Genomic DNA, 15053 nt, shown 5'->3' with positions numbered 1-15053 from the left:
ATCACATTACCACAATGGTATTACCATGTGTGAGTGGAGATGGTCCCCCAAGTGCAAAGGATGGGCTGGAGTAACTTAAACAAATTGGACAAATAATGTGTTGATGAAACAGAGACTGCCAGATGCATGAAATGGATAAAAACAGCAACAAAAGGTATATTTTAGAAATACTGGAGGTTTCCCTGTGGTACTGATGACTTCCCAGCTGTGTTAAAAGGGATAAATAGGGTTTCTCACAGTGGCAGAAATATCAGTCTGGTGAAACTGTTCTGTTCAGAATACTTGATTTATTGCATCGATTGTTCTAATACACAGCTTTAGCTTGTGCTGCAGAATTGCTTGGGTTAGAAAAGACCTCTAAGATTACTGAGTCCAACCATCAGTCATTAAACCATGTCCCAGCATGCCATGTCCACACATTTCTTGAGCACATGCAGGGATGGGGACTCTGACGCCCCCCTGGGCAGCCTGTTCCGATCCCTGACCACTCTTGTAGCAAACAAATTCCTCAGTTCTTTGCATTTCCAACCTAACCCTCCCCTGGCACAATTTCAGGCCATTTCCTCACATTCTGTCATCTGATATCAGAGAGAAGAGACCAACCCCTACCTGTCTCCAGCCTCCTTTCAGAGAACTGTAGGGAGCCATAAAGTCTCCTCTCAGCCTCCTCTTCTCCAGACTACGCAACTCCTTAATTCCCTGATCTACTTGTCCCCAGCCCTGCTTTCCAGTCCCTTCACCAGCTTTGTTGCCTGTCTCAGGACACACTCAGTGTCTGTCTTGGAGTGAGGAGCCCCAAACTGAACCCAGTATTCGTGGTACTTTGTAGTAGTTAGAAGCCTTCCTCAAATCTTGACAGGTTCATTCCATTAATCATCACTTCACAGAGTTAGTGGTAGCTGCTTCCACCTGAACGTGATCTGCCACTCTGCAGCCTCACTGCCCAGACCTCTCGGTGCTGATGAAGTTACAGCACCTTAGAATTTGATTATTACAGAGCAGTATCTTCAAAATATCTTCACCCCATTCTGCCAACATAAGTCAGTACTGAGGGAGATGAGCTTTGACTCCTCTTAATGCAGGCACATGTGCTGTCCTGGGCTCCAGTAGGATGTTTCTGCTGTCCTAAGGTGTCAGATGTTCATCTAGGAGGAGATCTCATTCCCCAGCTGCTGTGAACTGCAGTTGTTGATTTTTATCAGTTTATATCCTGTTTTACTTCTTTCCTTGTCAAGAACTACCCCTTGCAATGAGCTTTGCATTTTTAAGTGAAACTGGTGCCTTTCTGACTGAATCTACCTCATCTGTTGTAAGGTAGGAGCAAAGTCTGGTGTTAGGCATCAGGCTCAAAGTGTAATTTGCAGAGTCCCTTTTTTTCCTTAAGGGTCATATCAGTATTAAGACTGGATTTAAGCACCACAAGTATTAGAGGGTCCTTTTAGCTCAGCATCTTCCCACAATTTTAAGCAACTGGTCTTTCTCATTTTCCAAAGTCATAGCATTTCCTCCAGTGAAGTCTTCATTTAGGCCTTTTGTTCAGAAGCTACTCAGTTTCAGGGTGTCTCCAGAAGCTGATTCCCTAAATTCACATATTGCTTCTCTAGTGGAGACATTCCCAGCCTGACAAGGGTTGTGTTCCTAAATGACATCTTTGTCTTACTTTATCTTGTGTGATTTAACTGTCACTGCCATCTACAAGATGTAGAAGAGGTCTGAATCCATTGTCCTGTGAGTAGCCAGTGCTGACAGTAGAACTTGTCCACAGTCAGCAGGAGCAAGCAAAGAGAGCATGACTGAATTTGCATAGAGACCCCTTACTTAATCACAGAATCATTGGATGGTTTGAGTTGGAAGGGATGATCAGAGATCATCTACTCCAACCTCCACTCCAGAAAGGACACCTCTTAACTGGACTTGGTTGCTCAAGGCCTCATCTAACCTAGTCTTGAACAACTCTAGGGAGGGGACATCTACAGCTTCTGTGGGAAGCCTCTTCCAGAGTTTCACCACCCTCTTACTGAAGAAATTCTTCCTAACATTCAGTCTAAACCTACTTTCCCTCAGCTTAAAACCATTCTCTGTTGTCCTGTCACTAGACAATCTTAGGAAAAGTCCCTCAGCAGCCTCCCTGCAGGTTCCTTTCAGTTGTTGGAAGGCAGCTGTGGAGTCCACCTGGACTCTTCTCCAAGCTGAACAACCCCAGCTCCTTCAGCATATCCTCATGAAAAGGTGCTCTAACCCTTGGATCATTCTTGTCACCTCATCTGGACTCACTCCAACAATTCCATGTCTGTCTTATGCTGGGGACACCAGAACTTAACACAGTATTCAAGGTGGAGGTCTCAGCAGAGCAGAGCCAAAGGGCAGAATCCTTTCTCTTGCCCAACTGGCCACACTCCTCTGGCTGCAGCCCAGCACACAGCTGCCTTCTGGGCTGCAGAAGGGCACTGCTGGCTCATGGAGAGCTGCTCAGCAACCAGCACCCCCAAGTCCTTTTCTTCAGGGCTGCTTTCAATCCACTCTGCACCCAGGCTGGATTTGTGCCTGGGGTTGTCCCAACCCACATGCAGGACCTTGCACTTAATAGAACTGTAGAATCATAGAATGGTTTAGGTTGGAAGGGACCTCAAAGATCATTCAGCTCCAACTCCCTGCCATAGGCAGGGACACCTCCCACAAAAACAGGTCACTCAAGGCCTCATCCAACCTGGCCTTGAATACCTCCAGGGAGGGAGCAGCCACAGCCTCCCTGGGCAACCTGTGCCAGTGTCTCACCACCCTCACTGCAAAGAACTTCTTCCTAATATCTAGTTTGAATTTTCCCTCTGCCAGTTTAAACCCATTCCCCCTTGTCCTGTCATTACAAGACCTTGTCAGTAGTCCCTCCCCAGCCTTCTTGGAGGTCCCCTTCAGATACTGGAAGGCCACTGCAAGGTCTCCTCGAAGTCTCCAGGCTGAAAAGCCCCAACTCTTGTAGTCTGTCCTCATAGCAGAGCTGCTGCAGCCCTCTGAGCATCTTCATGGCCCTCCTCTGTTGTGTGTTTTGAGACTCTTCTATAAAGCCTCAGACATTTTACAGTTTATTAAAAACATAAATTATTTGCATTCTATTTATTTCTTTTGAAGTTCTCTAACTTAACTCCTTGGACAGATTAAGGAGCCTCACATATTTGCCATTGACATAAACATCTCCCTCCTTCCCCCAAACACCCATCACTGTCAGTGGAGCTGGTTTGCTGAGTGCCTTTCATTTTCCATGACCTTGAAAACATCAGGGCATTTATTAATTAATTCAGATTTACAGATGGGTGGAGGGGAGAATTGCAGATTGGAGATGAGCCATTGGTGGTATGCCCCTCATTTGATGAGGACTGTAGAATGAGATACAGTCCTGGCCACTGCCATGATTTCCCCTCCCAATCAATTGTGGTTTTCATTTGACCATTGGTTAAATAGTGACCCTGGCAGGAAGAGAACAGCCTGGATTTGGAGCCATTATTCTAAAGTGAATTTCTGACAGACTTGGATATGGCCAAGAGCTGTAATTATCTCTGCTTTGTAATTCCTGCACTGATTAACTCTGCATGTTTCCTGTGCGCTGTTATAAACACAGCAATAGCAGAAGGGATTTCTGACTAGTACACAGCTCTGTCAAAGTTTATTTCAGCCCAAATATACACCAAACCATTAAGAGATTTTCTAAAGAAAATAGATACTTTTCCCCTCCTCAGGCTACTTTGAACTGGTTTTAGCAGCTCTTGCAGTGAGCCAGTAGTGAAAAATGCCTCTTTGATTCTCTCTCTGAGAGAGATGTTTATGAGAGTTCTAGAGAAGGAAGAAAATATGTCTTGAGCTTTGGTGTTTTCTCACAGGGTATTATCTTCCCACCACCCAGGTTCTTTCTGAATTCCCTTTCTAGACTACTGATGCCTGGGTATTCAACCTAGGACTTGGTGGAGCAAGTCAGTGGCAGATTCTAGTGCCCCTCTGTCCATGCCAGGAGAGAAGAGGTTGGAATGGAAATAAAATGGAATGGAATAGAATAGAATATTTCCATTGGAAAAGCTTACACTAGAGTGGAATGATAGGTTGAAAATTCAAAGCATCCTGTTCCAAATACAGAGTCATTTAAAGCAGGGAATAAAAGTCTTTTTGTGCTGATAGAGACATGATGTTTTGAAATAGAACTGAGCAGTTGCTGTGCCTTCCAGTCAAATTCTATGTGGTGCACTCAACCCACCTTGCCATGATCAACTGTCCCTCTGACATAGCTGTATTTAACACTGGTGAAGCCACATCTTGAATACTGGGTTCAGTTTTGGACCCTTCACTCCAAGAAGAAGCTTGGGGTGCTGGTACAGATGCAGAGAGAGGCAGCAAAGCTGGTGAAGAGACTGGAGAATAGGGCTGGTGAAGAGCAGCTGGGGGAACTGGGATTATTGAGTCTAGAGAAAAGGAGTTTGGGGGAGAACCTTCTAAGTCTGTACAGCTCCCTGAAAGGAGGCTGTAGCAAGTTGGGGAGTGGTCTCTTCTCCCAATTAACAAGTGACAGGACAAGAGGAAATGGCCTGAAATTTGCCAGGGGAGATTTAAGTCGGATGTGAGGAAGAATTTCTTCCCTTAAAGGGTTGTCAGGCCCAGGTACAGGTAGCCCAGGGAAGTGGCAGAATCATCACCCATGAAGGAATTTCAAGCTGCAGAGATGTGGTGCTGAGAGATATGGTTTAGTGGTGAATTGGCTGTGCAAGGTTAGTAGCTTGGCTTGATGATCTTAAAGATCTCTTCCAACCTAAACAATTCTGTGTTGCTACAGCCTGGATTATGTGCCACACTAAAAAGAGCCTCAAGTCCCCTGAATCCCACACTGCTTAGGAAACAAGCAGCAGAGCACTAATAAATTGAATTTACTCCATCTCCCCTGTGTTTTGTATTAATCAGAATAGCATTATAGGATCAGGGATATGCTTACATAACAAAATGTTCTCCTTCAGCTTAAGGTTAATGTAGTTACTCTTATCTACCACACAGAAGATGGAGGTCTTCATCTCCTGCAGCAGTCTATCAGTAACTTCCACAAGAGGTACTTACATTCTATGCCAGAAATCTCTAAGCCAGGGAGTGGGTTATTAAACACTTGGAGTTTCCCCAGATCATGTAATATCACATCCTGCAGGCATTCACTTCTTACCAAAGGTGCCAGAAGCATTATGTGTAGAAGAAGCATATTGATCAGGAGCAGGTAGTGTTACACAGGAAATCTTTGTTTGCTTTGTTAGCCTAAACCAAACATTAAAAGCTCTCAAAGGCCTTTGCTCTGGCACTGGATTTCATGTGGTGCAGTGTAGAAGTTGTGCTGCTCTGTCCTGTAAACATTGTGTGCTTGTTAGGTAAAATATGTGAGATTCAGCACTTTGGGTCAGGTTCCCCTTAGCCTGCAATGGGAACAGTGGGTGGAAAGAGCATTCCAGTACCTCAGTGTTTGAGTGATTCAGAGACATTTGGCAATTCAGGGAGCATTCTGGGAGATTATCTTCTGTGAATCAATCTGGGGCTCATGATAGCTCCCTGTTCCTGAGTTCTGCCTTCTTGTTTATCATAAGAAATTCATCAGTTAAGTTGCCATAACTGCAGATATCAATCTCTGATGCTCCTATATGATGCAGGTGGCCAAACATAGCTCTCCTCCTTTATCCCTGATTTCTTTGTGGACATTTGCCAAGCAGACAAGTGTGATTAAGCTTTGGATATTTCTTCAAGATACAGTTTTGTAATAACTTATTTTTATAGAATCATAGAATTGTTTCAGTTGGAAAAGACCTCTAAGATCATCAAGTCCAACCGGCAACCTAAGACCTTGACCATTAAACCATGTCCCCAGGTGCCATGGCCACACTTTTTTTGAGCTCCTCCAGGGATGGGGACTCCACCACCTCTCTGGGCAGCCTCTGCCAATCCACTTTGGCAAACCACTCTTGGAAGAAAGAATTTTTTTTTCCTAATCTCCAACTTGAACCTCTCCTGGTACAATTTCAGGCCATTTCTTCTTGTTCTATCACCTGATACTAGGGAGAAGAGACCAACACCCATCTCACTGCAACTTCTTTTCAGGCAGTTGTAGAGACCAATGAGGTATCACAGTGTCACAGTATCACAGTGTCACAGTATCATCAAGGTTGGAAGAGACCTCACAGATCATCAAGTCCAACCCTTTAGCACAGAGCTCAAGGCCAGACCATGGCACCAAGTGCCACGTCCAGTCCTGCCTTGAACAGCTCCAGGGACGGCGACTCCACCACCTCCCCGGGCAGCCCATTCCAGTGTCCAATGACTCTCTCAGTGAAGAACTTTCTCCTCACCTCAAGCCTAAATTTCCCCTGGCGTAGCTTGAGGCTGTGTCCTCTTGTTCTGGTGCTGGCCACCTGGAAGAAGAGAGCAACCTCTCAACCTCCGTTTCTCCAGGCTGAATATGCCCAGTTCCCTCAGCTGCTCCTCACCAGCCCTGTTCTCCAGACCCTTCACCAGCTTCGTTGCCCTTCTCTGGATGTGTTCCAGCACCTTAATGTCTTTCTGGGAGTGAGAGACTCAAAACTGAACTCAATATTCAAGGTGTGGCCTCACAGTGCTGAGTATGGGGGCATGCTCACTTCTCTAGTGAGCTTTCATCTCTGAGCCTGCTTTAGTGCCTCTTGGACAAGAATTTGTTTTGTTTTCTATGGCTCTATACTGCCAAGCATAAGCTCCCCTTTTCATAGATATGGAATATTTTCTCTGTACTCTCCAGTTACCTTGTTGCTAATTTTAATCTAGCAGGCAGCTGCTTAGTTCAGTCTGATCTAGCTGCTGCATGAAAACTGAGAGATACCTCTTGTCATTCTCTGCAGAACCTGCCTCTGATTCTGATCAGCCAGCAAGTTCACAACAGTTTTGCCAGCTCCAGCTGATTTCATCTTGATATTGTTTGACAGAAGGTAAGAATGAGAGCTTCTCCCAGTCTTTCTTGTTGTTGTTACACAAGACAAGAATAGACAGGGAGGCAAATAAACACAATCTTAGTTGTTATTGTCAGCCAAAAAAAAATCAAGTGTGATAGATGGAATGCCATTTGTGATAGAAGATGCTTTGTTTTCCTATCTTGGCATTCCAGAGATAGGATATTTGCTAACATTTAACAACAGCCTGATGTCAGTGGAAAATTGAAATGTCATTTGATATAAACTCTCACATAAATCATGAAAAATGTCGTTTTTAAGAGACATTTCTGCTGTGTGAACAGGAGTGAGGCTGAGGGTCATGGTAACAGGGTCATTCTCAAGCTGTTTTTGCTCTTCTCAAGCTGCAAAGCAAAACCACCCCCTTTCAAAAAGACCCCATGTTTTTAGTATTTGTTCTAAAGGCAGATGTAAAAATGACTTAATTACAACACTGCTAATGTCAAATGATTGTGTTTCGTCTGTGCCTTGAAGAGGCTGACAGGGAATATTGTAACTTGAAAGATAAAGGAGTGGAAGGGAATGGTTCTACATCATGCAAGCATTTCTAGTGCTGAAGTCTGTTCCATAACTTGAGTACTGATCAATTCTGGGCCCCCCAGTTTAGGAGGGACATTGAGATGCTTGAGCGTGTCCAGAGAAGGGCGACGAGGCTGGGGAGAGGCCTTGAGCACAGCCCTACGAGGAGAGGCTGAGGGAGCTGGGATTGGTTAGCCTGGAGAAGAGGAGGCTCAGGGCAGACTTTATTGCTGTCTGCAACTACCTGAGGGGAGGTTGTGGCCAGGCGGAGGTTGCTCTCTTCTCTCAGGTGGCCAGCACCAGAAGGAGAGGACACAGCCTCAGGCTGTGCCAGGGGAGATTTAGGCTGGAGGTGAGGAGAAAGTTCTTCCCTGAGAGAGTCATTGGACACTGGAATGGGCTGCCCGGGGAGGTGGTGGAGTCGCCGTCCCTGGAGCTGTTCAAGGCAGGACTGGACGTGGCACTTGGTGCCATGGTCTGGCCTTGAGCTCTGTGCTAAAGGGTTGGACTTGATGATCTGTGAGGTCTCTTCCAACCTTGGTGATACTGTGATATTCTATGTAGTGTGACTGTGTGATAGCCACTCCTCTAGAGAATCTACAGATGACTTAAACCTTCCAGCACTGCAGCATTCTTCACAGAGAATGATTGGCATTGGAATGGGCTGCCCAGGGAGGTGGTGGAGTCACTGTCCCTGCAGGTGTTCAAGAAAAGCCTGAATGAGGCACTTAATGCCATGGTCTGGTTGATTGGCCAGGGCTGGGTGCTAGTTTGGGCTGGATAATCTTGGAGTTCTCTTCCAACCTGCTTGATTCTATGATTCTGTGATTTCTTTCCCCCAAAATGACTATTTTGGTGTGATTTCCATACATCCTTAACTACAGATTTCTTCATGCTTCCTGAGTGGCCAAGCAGACCTGTTAGAAAGAAGGTATCATAAAGGCTGCTGCATTAAATTAATGAAGCTGACTGGATGCTGGTGAACTTTGCCTGTCTTTCTTGGGAATAACAACCTGAAGGTTCATGGGATTTGTGCTTCTGACCATGAAGGGCCAGACTGGCTGCACAGATTAAGGGTAGTTTAGTGCCATGAAAAGGTACTGGGCAAGATGACCCTGCTTTTATCATCATGAGCACTGGCTTTTTCCACTTGTAGGTGCCTCACCAGTGGAGTAAAAGCTGGTGCAGCAGAGTGCCTGTGTATCTAAAGCAACATAGAAGCAATTTGAGAGTGTTTGTCAGTTTCAAAGGTATTGTTGGGCAGTGCACAGCAGAGAATATTTAACTTGGCTTTTTGGCTTAAGTGCAGACTCCTGTGCTTGTGGTAAAGCTAAGCACTCTCTGTACTGAGGAGAAATGATCCTTTAAATCTGCTTGGGTTTTTCATTTCCATTCAAAACAACATGGCAAAGTGACACAATCTGCAGCTTCCCTTGTCTTGTTAGAATGTTGTTTCTTAGGGTATTGAAAAGCAGAGGAGAGTAGGCTGCATTAATCTGTGAGTTGTGATGAGCTGTGAAACAAAGAGGTAGCCCTTCTAACCAGAGAGTCCTTGAGATGTAGTTTGCTAGAAGCTCTGAGAGTTGTCCTGGTCTCAGCCACAACAGAAGCAGTTCTGCTTAGTGCTGTGAATTTTCAGCTCAGTTTCTCCTCAGTGAGATACTGAAGTTCAGGGCAGGTTTGCACACTCAGTGGCTACTCCTGGCAGGGAGAAGCTGATGGGGAGAGTCACTGCCAAGAGATAGGCTGCAGAAAGGCTCTGGCCTCTCTAAGGAGTTTCTCCTGGGCAGACCAAGGGCACTGCTGCATCTTGTTCCCATTGTTGCAGTACAGTAGGTCAGAGGTGGCACCTGCAGGGAGGAGCAGACAGGGCAGGTGGCTCTCAACTGCTCAACAGGGAATTGCATCCCATGGAGGGCACCTTCAGGAAAAAGCTGAGAGATCAGCAGGGTCAAACCTCTTCTTCACTGGCTGGTGTCCCAGGGGGACTCCGTGCCTTCCACTCTTCATCTCCATCCCTGTGTTCCTGAATCCAGTTCCCATCTGATGCTCAGTCCAGACTGGGACTTGCCCAGCAGCAGTGGTGGCAATGGTGCCCTTGCTGCCATCAGGGATTGGATTCCATACTGGTTTGTGTCTCTGTGTCTCTATTCCGTGGAATTGTTCTTTCCATCCCAGCTGGCTTAGTTTCTTTCCCAGCCCATCAGTCTCTCTCTCCCCTTTCTCTTCCCTTTGGGAATGGAGAGAGGCTCATGGAGAGCCACTGGCCCTTGTCTGGTGGCCAGCCCTGCTGTGACCCTTAACAATAGTTTAACAGGGAAATGTTTTGATAGAAAAGGGGTGAATACAAATGAAAATGTGAGGGTAAAGCCAGCTGAAAGTCTGCAGCGTGGCACACTGAGCGTACATGTGTGGTCTCCCTTCTCAGAGGAAACACGAGTCAGAAGATCCTGTGAGCTGCATCATGAGCATGCCTACTGACTGCTGTTGGAGACTGGAATCCAGCTATACAGATCTTTACTCTGCATCTCTGTGTTTGTTCTTCTACCCCAGGATCCTTTTCTTAGGTCAGAGTTGTGCTTTTGTAGTTGCTTCTTTGACTAAGAGAAACCACAGCGGAATCTCTGCTGTATTAACCACGAAATCCAGGCAGCAATCTTTATCAGTGTTCAAGTTTTGAAAGCAAAAAAGCTGTTTTATCCATCCTTTTATGAAGGAAACTCCCTTTATTCATCCTTAAAAAGTATCCAGACAACCCAAAGCAAAAGGAACACTCAGCAGCTGGGGAACTGGAGTTTCTTTGAATCTGACATGCATGCACACACATTATTCATTCCACCAGCATGCATTCTTCCTCTCTCTTTTACTGCTTATTATTAAAGCCTTCAAGATACAAGAGCTCATGTCCAGAAACAACTTCTGTCAGTTACTTAATTGCTAAGTGACCTTTTCCTCTATCTGCCAAATCACTTAAGTCCTGGCACCACTTATTGGTATTTAATATATACCATGAAGTGCCACTTGGTTTACAGATACTTAGCTCTGAACTTAGCTCATCTCACACAACTTTTTCACAGACTTATTCCTTCCATGAAGAAGGATTTTCAATTCATTTCCTGTAACCATCCTGCAAGCAGACAAAACCAGGTGAATCCTCAGCTTTGTGAAGAATGAGAGGAGACAACCATTAGAATCACATTCTCGTAGGCTTTAATTGGAGAGTTTTGTCTGCCCTTAAAATGGTTCTAAACTTAGTGAGAATAACCTTCAGAATCAGGGGGGGCAGGCATGGGGAGACACTGCAGTGTTCAGTGCCTCCTCACTGGAAGAGTACAAGGCAGAGCTGGACAAGGCCTTGAGCAGCTTGGTCTAGTGGAATTTGTCCCTGCCCATGGGACCCTAGGGTTGGAACTAGTTGACCTTTAAGGTCCCTTCTAACCCAAACCACGCTATGATTTTATAACAGTGGGGAGGGAACAAAGTACACAACACAGGATGGTTTTCTGTAGCTCAGAAGAGGATCTTTTGCAGTCCCAACTGCTTTTACAACTTGTCCATGCTATAGGCCCCCCTTCATTGTGCAGTCTATAAAGTACACAACACAGGATGGTTTTCTGTAGCCCAGAAGAGGATCTTTTGCAGTCCCAAATGCTTTTACAACTTGTCATACCGTAGGCACCCCTTTATTGTGCAGTCTATAAAGTACACAACACAGGATGGTTTTCTGTAGCTCAGAAGAGGATCTTTTGCAGTCCCAACTGCTTTTACAACTTGTCATGCTGTAGGCACCAGTTCACTGTGCACCAGCACTGTTTTAGGCAACTAGCCTACACCTGTGGGCCAAAAAAGAAACTGAGTAAGAAGTGCTTGCAGCAGGCAGCTTTGACCTGATCCAAGGTGTCTGTGCCTGTAATATGAAATACAAATGTATCACCCTGTTGCTGTCATAGGAAATTATGCAGGACAATAGAAATAGAGGAGTAGGTAACAGGATTGAGGACAGGCTGAAGGGCAGAGCCCTCTGTCAGGGACTTGTAGAGTGACAGATATGTTAGAGCTTCTAAAACTTCATCTGGGTTGTGTGCCAAAGGGATTCACAGATGCACAGATTGCATCAGGTTGGAAGGAACCCTTCAAATCTCCCTGCAATTATGAGGGACACCAACTAGATCAGGCTGCCCAGGGTCACATCAAATCTGATATTGAATGTCTTCTGGGATGGGGCCTTAACCACATCCCTGAACAACCTATTCCAGTATTTCACCACTTTCATTGTGCAGAACTTCCTCCTAAATGTCCAGCCTAAGTTTGCCTTTCTCCACTTTCAAACCACTGCCCCTCATCTTGTCTCTGCTTGCCTTTCTGAACAGTCCTTCTCCCTGATACTTCCTGAAATGTATAGATATATTATTGCAAGGCTATAGAAGAACATTCAAGAAAGAGATGTCCAAAAAGTAGTTAAAATCAGATAGACCAAAAATCACTCCTCTATCTGTGTGCTTCCAACTTCTCTGAAACAGTGTGAAGATCCAGAAGATACTGGCAAGTCATTGCTGATTAAAGAGAACAAGTCAAGGAGCCCAGGTTCCAGCTGATGGCTTTTCTTATATGAGAGTTTACAAATTCCATTACAGTCATGTTAACTTCAGAATCATTCTTGCTGGCTTTCCCCATTGAAGTGCATTGCTTGAATCTTGATAAGAGAAAAAGCAATTAGAGATTTGGCTCAGAGACAGGCAAGGGCTGTGTCTGGTTTGCTGTGTGCCTTTTCAGTATTCATTTTTCTTCTTGCTTTTGCACAGTGAAAGGACACAATTTATTTTTTCAGTTGAATTGAAATATTTTGGGGATGGTGTAGAATCAGGGTTGGAAGGGAGCACAAGGATCAGGCAGTTCCAACCCCCCCTGCCATGCCCAGGGGCACCCTACCCTAGAGCAGCCTGACCACAGCCTCAGCCAGCCTGGCCTCAAACACCTCCAGCCATGGGGCCTCAACCCCCTCCCTGGGCAACCCATTCCAGCCTCTCACCACTCTCCTGCTCAACAACTTCCTCCTCCCCTCCAGCCTCACTCTCCCCACCTCCAGCTTTGCTCCATTCCCCCACTCCTGGCACTCCCTCACAGCCTCAAAAGTCCCTCTCCAGCTTTTTTGGAGCCCCCTTCAGATCCTGGAAGGCCACAAGAAGGTCTCCTTGGAGCCTTCATTCATCCTGCACAGCCCCAGCTATTTCAGTCTGTCCTCACAGGAGAGGTGCTCCATCTGCTCATTCCAGTGGCCCTTCTCTAGACACGCTCCAGCATGTCCACATTGTCCACATCTTTCTTGTCCCAGGGGCTCCAGAGCTGGATGCAGGACTCTAGGTGGGGTCTCAGCAGAGCACAGCATAGGGGAGAATCCCCTCCTTGGCCCTGCTGGCCACACTGCTGCTGCTGCAGCCCAGCCTCTGCTTGGCTCTCTGGGCTGCAAGTGCTCACTGCTGGCTCCTGTGCAGCTTCTCCTCCAGCAGCACCCCCAAGTGCCTCTCCTCAGGGCTGCACTCCAAGCAGGGTGGTGAGACACTGGCACAGGCTGCCCAGGGAGGTTGTGGGTGCTCCCTCCCTGGAGGTGTTCAAGGCCAGATTGGATGAGGCCTTGAGCAATCTGTTTTAGTGGGAGGTGTCCCTGCCTATGGTAAGGGATTGGAACTGAGTGATGCTTGAGGTCCTTTCCAACCTAAACCATTCAATGATTTCATTATGAGGTGATTTTATTCCTTCAGCATGTTCACCTGCTTTCTGTGACCTTGATTGTGAATTGATGTATCTTCAACAGCACAACATGTACCTGTGTTCACTACCTGCATGTGTTTGACTGCTCAGATCACACAGATGTATTGCTTTGGCAGGTGTTATACCTAGTGACAGGGCTTCTGTCTGTCTATACCTGTCTGCCAATTCAAAGAAGAGTGGGCCTAAAGCCTCTCTTTCCTGAAGCTAATACACATTCTACAACTGTCCTAGATTCACCAAAAGGGAAAGCAGAAAGAACATTTCCTCCTCTGCTCCTCACTGAACAGTAAGTCATACCTGGCAGAGACAAACCTTTCAGGGGACCATCAGTCCTGATACAGAGCTATTAAATGTCTGAAAATTCACCATCTCCTATTGTAATTGGTTCTGAGAGTTGGTCATCTTGCTTTTAAAATGCTCTCTCTGTTCATCTCCCATTTACTGTGAGACATTTATTATCCATATGTCTTTCTGTGCTTGCTTACAGAGTTCTTTGGTTGTTAGTGTAATGGCTTCTTATAAATAACCCTATCACCTCCTAATCCTCTTTTATGACACAGTCTGGAATTACAGAGTAGAAAGTTTTTGGTTGGAAAAGCCCTTTAAGGTCATCAAGTCCATCCATTCTCTAGCTCTACCATGTCTGGTGCTAAACCATGGCCCTCAGCACCACAGCTCTGCCCCTTTGAAACACCTCCATTGATGGGAATTCAACCACCTCCCTGGGGAACCTGTTTCAGTGTTTGAGAACCCTTTCAGTGAAGGAGTTTCTGCCAATCTCCAACCTAAATCTCCTCTGATGCAACTTGAGACCATTTCCTCTTGTCCTATCACTTGTTATTAGGGAGAAGAGACCAACCCCCACCTGGCTCCAACCTCCTTTCAAGGAGTTGTACAACATGAGGAGGTCTCAGACAATCTCAGTGATGGTTTAAACATATTGAACTCTTATTTTACTTTAAGGTATTCTTTTTCCTGGATCTTCATGGTTCTTCCTCACTAGGCAGCTGCTTGCAGTCCTTGGTCACAAAAGCCCTGACTGCTGCTGCAGGGAGTACCTATCAGGACTACTGCCTTGTCACAGGATACAGCCCCCCAAGTCTACAGGCATTTATGTATTTTGTTTCTACCTATGAGGAGAGGCTGAGGGAGCTGGGGTTGTTTAGCCTGGAGAAGAGGAGGCTTGGGGCAGAGCTCATTGCTGTCTACAACTACCTGAAGGGAGGTTGTAGCCAGGTGGGGATTGGTCTCTTCTCCCAGACAACCAGCAACAGAATGAGGGGACACAGTCTCAAGTTGTGCCAGGGGAAGTATAGGCTGGATGTCAGGAGGAAGTTCCTCACAGAGAGAGTTACTGGCATTGGAATGGGCTGCCCAGGGAGGTGGTGGAGTCACCATCCCTGGAGGTGTTCAAGAGAAGACTGGATGAGGCACTTAGTGCCATGGTCTAGTTGACTGGCTAGGGCTGGGTGCTAGGTTGGTCTGGATGAGCTTGGAGCTCTCTTCCAACCTCCTTGATTCTATGATTCTGTACTTTGTTACATCAGCTCAATTTACCAAAGTGCTCTCTGTGGTGTGCTGACAGAGAAACCATTGTTTATCACCTTGCCAGTCGTTGTGTCATTCCCAGAGGCAGTCAGCAAAGATTTGGCATGGATGTGGATCCTCAGGAAGTGAGTTTGAATATCTTTCTGTGTGGTTCTATGTGTGCAGCTGCACATTTCTGTTTGCTGTGTCAACCCTGTTAAATGCTGGATTCAGAGCTATTCTTTCTGG

General features: G+C 46.0%; 1 long non-coding RNA gene across 1 annotated transcript; it reads left to right on the top strand.

The window, feature by feature from the left end:
• The first annotated feature begins 6884 nt into the window (after nucleotides 1-6884).
• Nucleotides 6885-13646, top strand: LOC135182792 (uncharacterized). Its single transcript, XR_010305315.1, has 2 exons — nucleotides 6885-6968; nucleotides 13509-13646. It is a non-coding gene; the product is annotated as an uncharacterized LOC135182792 (long non-coding RNA).
• The last annotated feature ends 1407 nt before the right edge of the window (nucleotides 13647-15053 follow it).

The sequence above is a fragment of the Pogoniulus pusillus genome, chromosome 17 (genome assembly GCF_015220805.1).
Source record: "Pogoniulus pusillus isolate bPogPus1 chromosome 17, bPogPus1.pri, whole genome shotgun sequence".
Lineage (NCBI taxonomy): Eukaryota > Metazoa > Chordata > Aves > Piciformes > Lybiidae > Pogoniulus > Pogoniulus pusillus.
The sequence above is the reverse complement of the archived record's forward strand: the minus strand, read 5'-3'. Positions and strand labels throughout refer to the sequence as shown.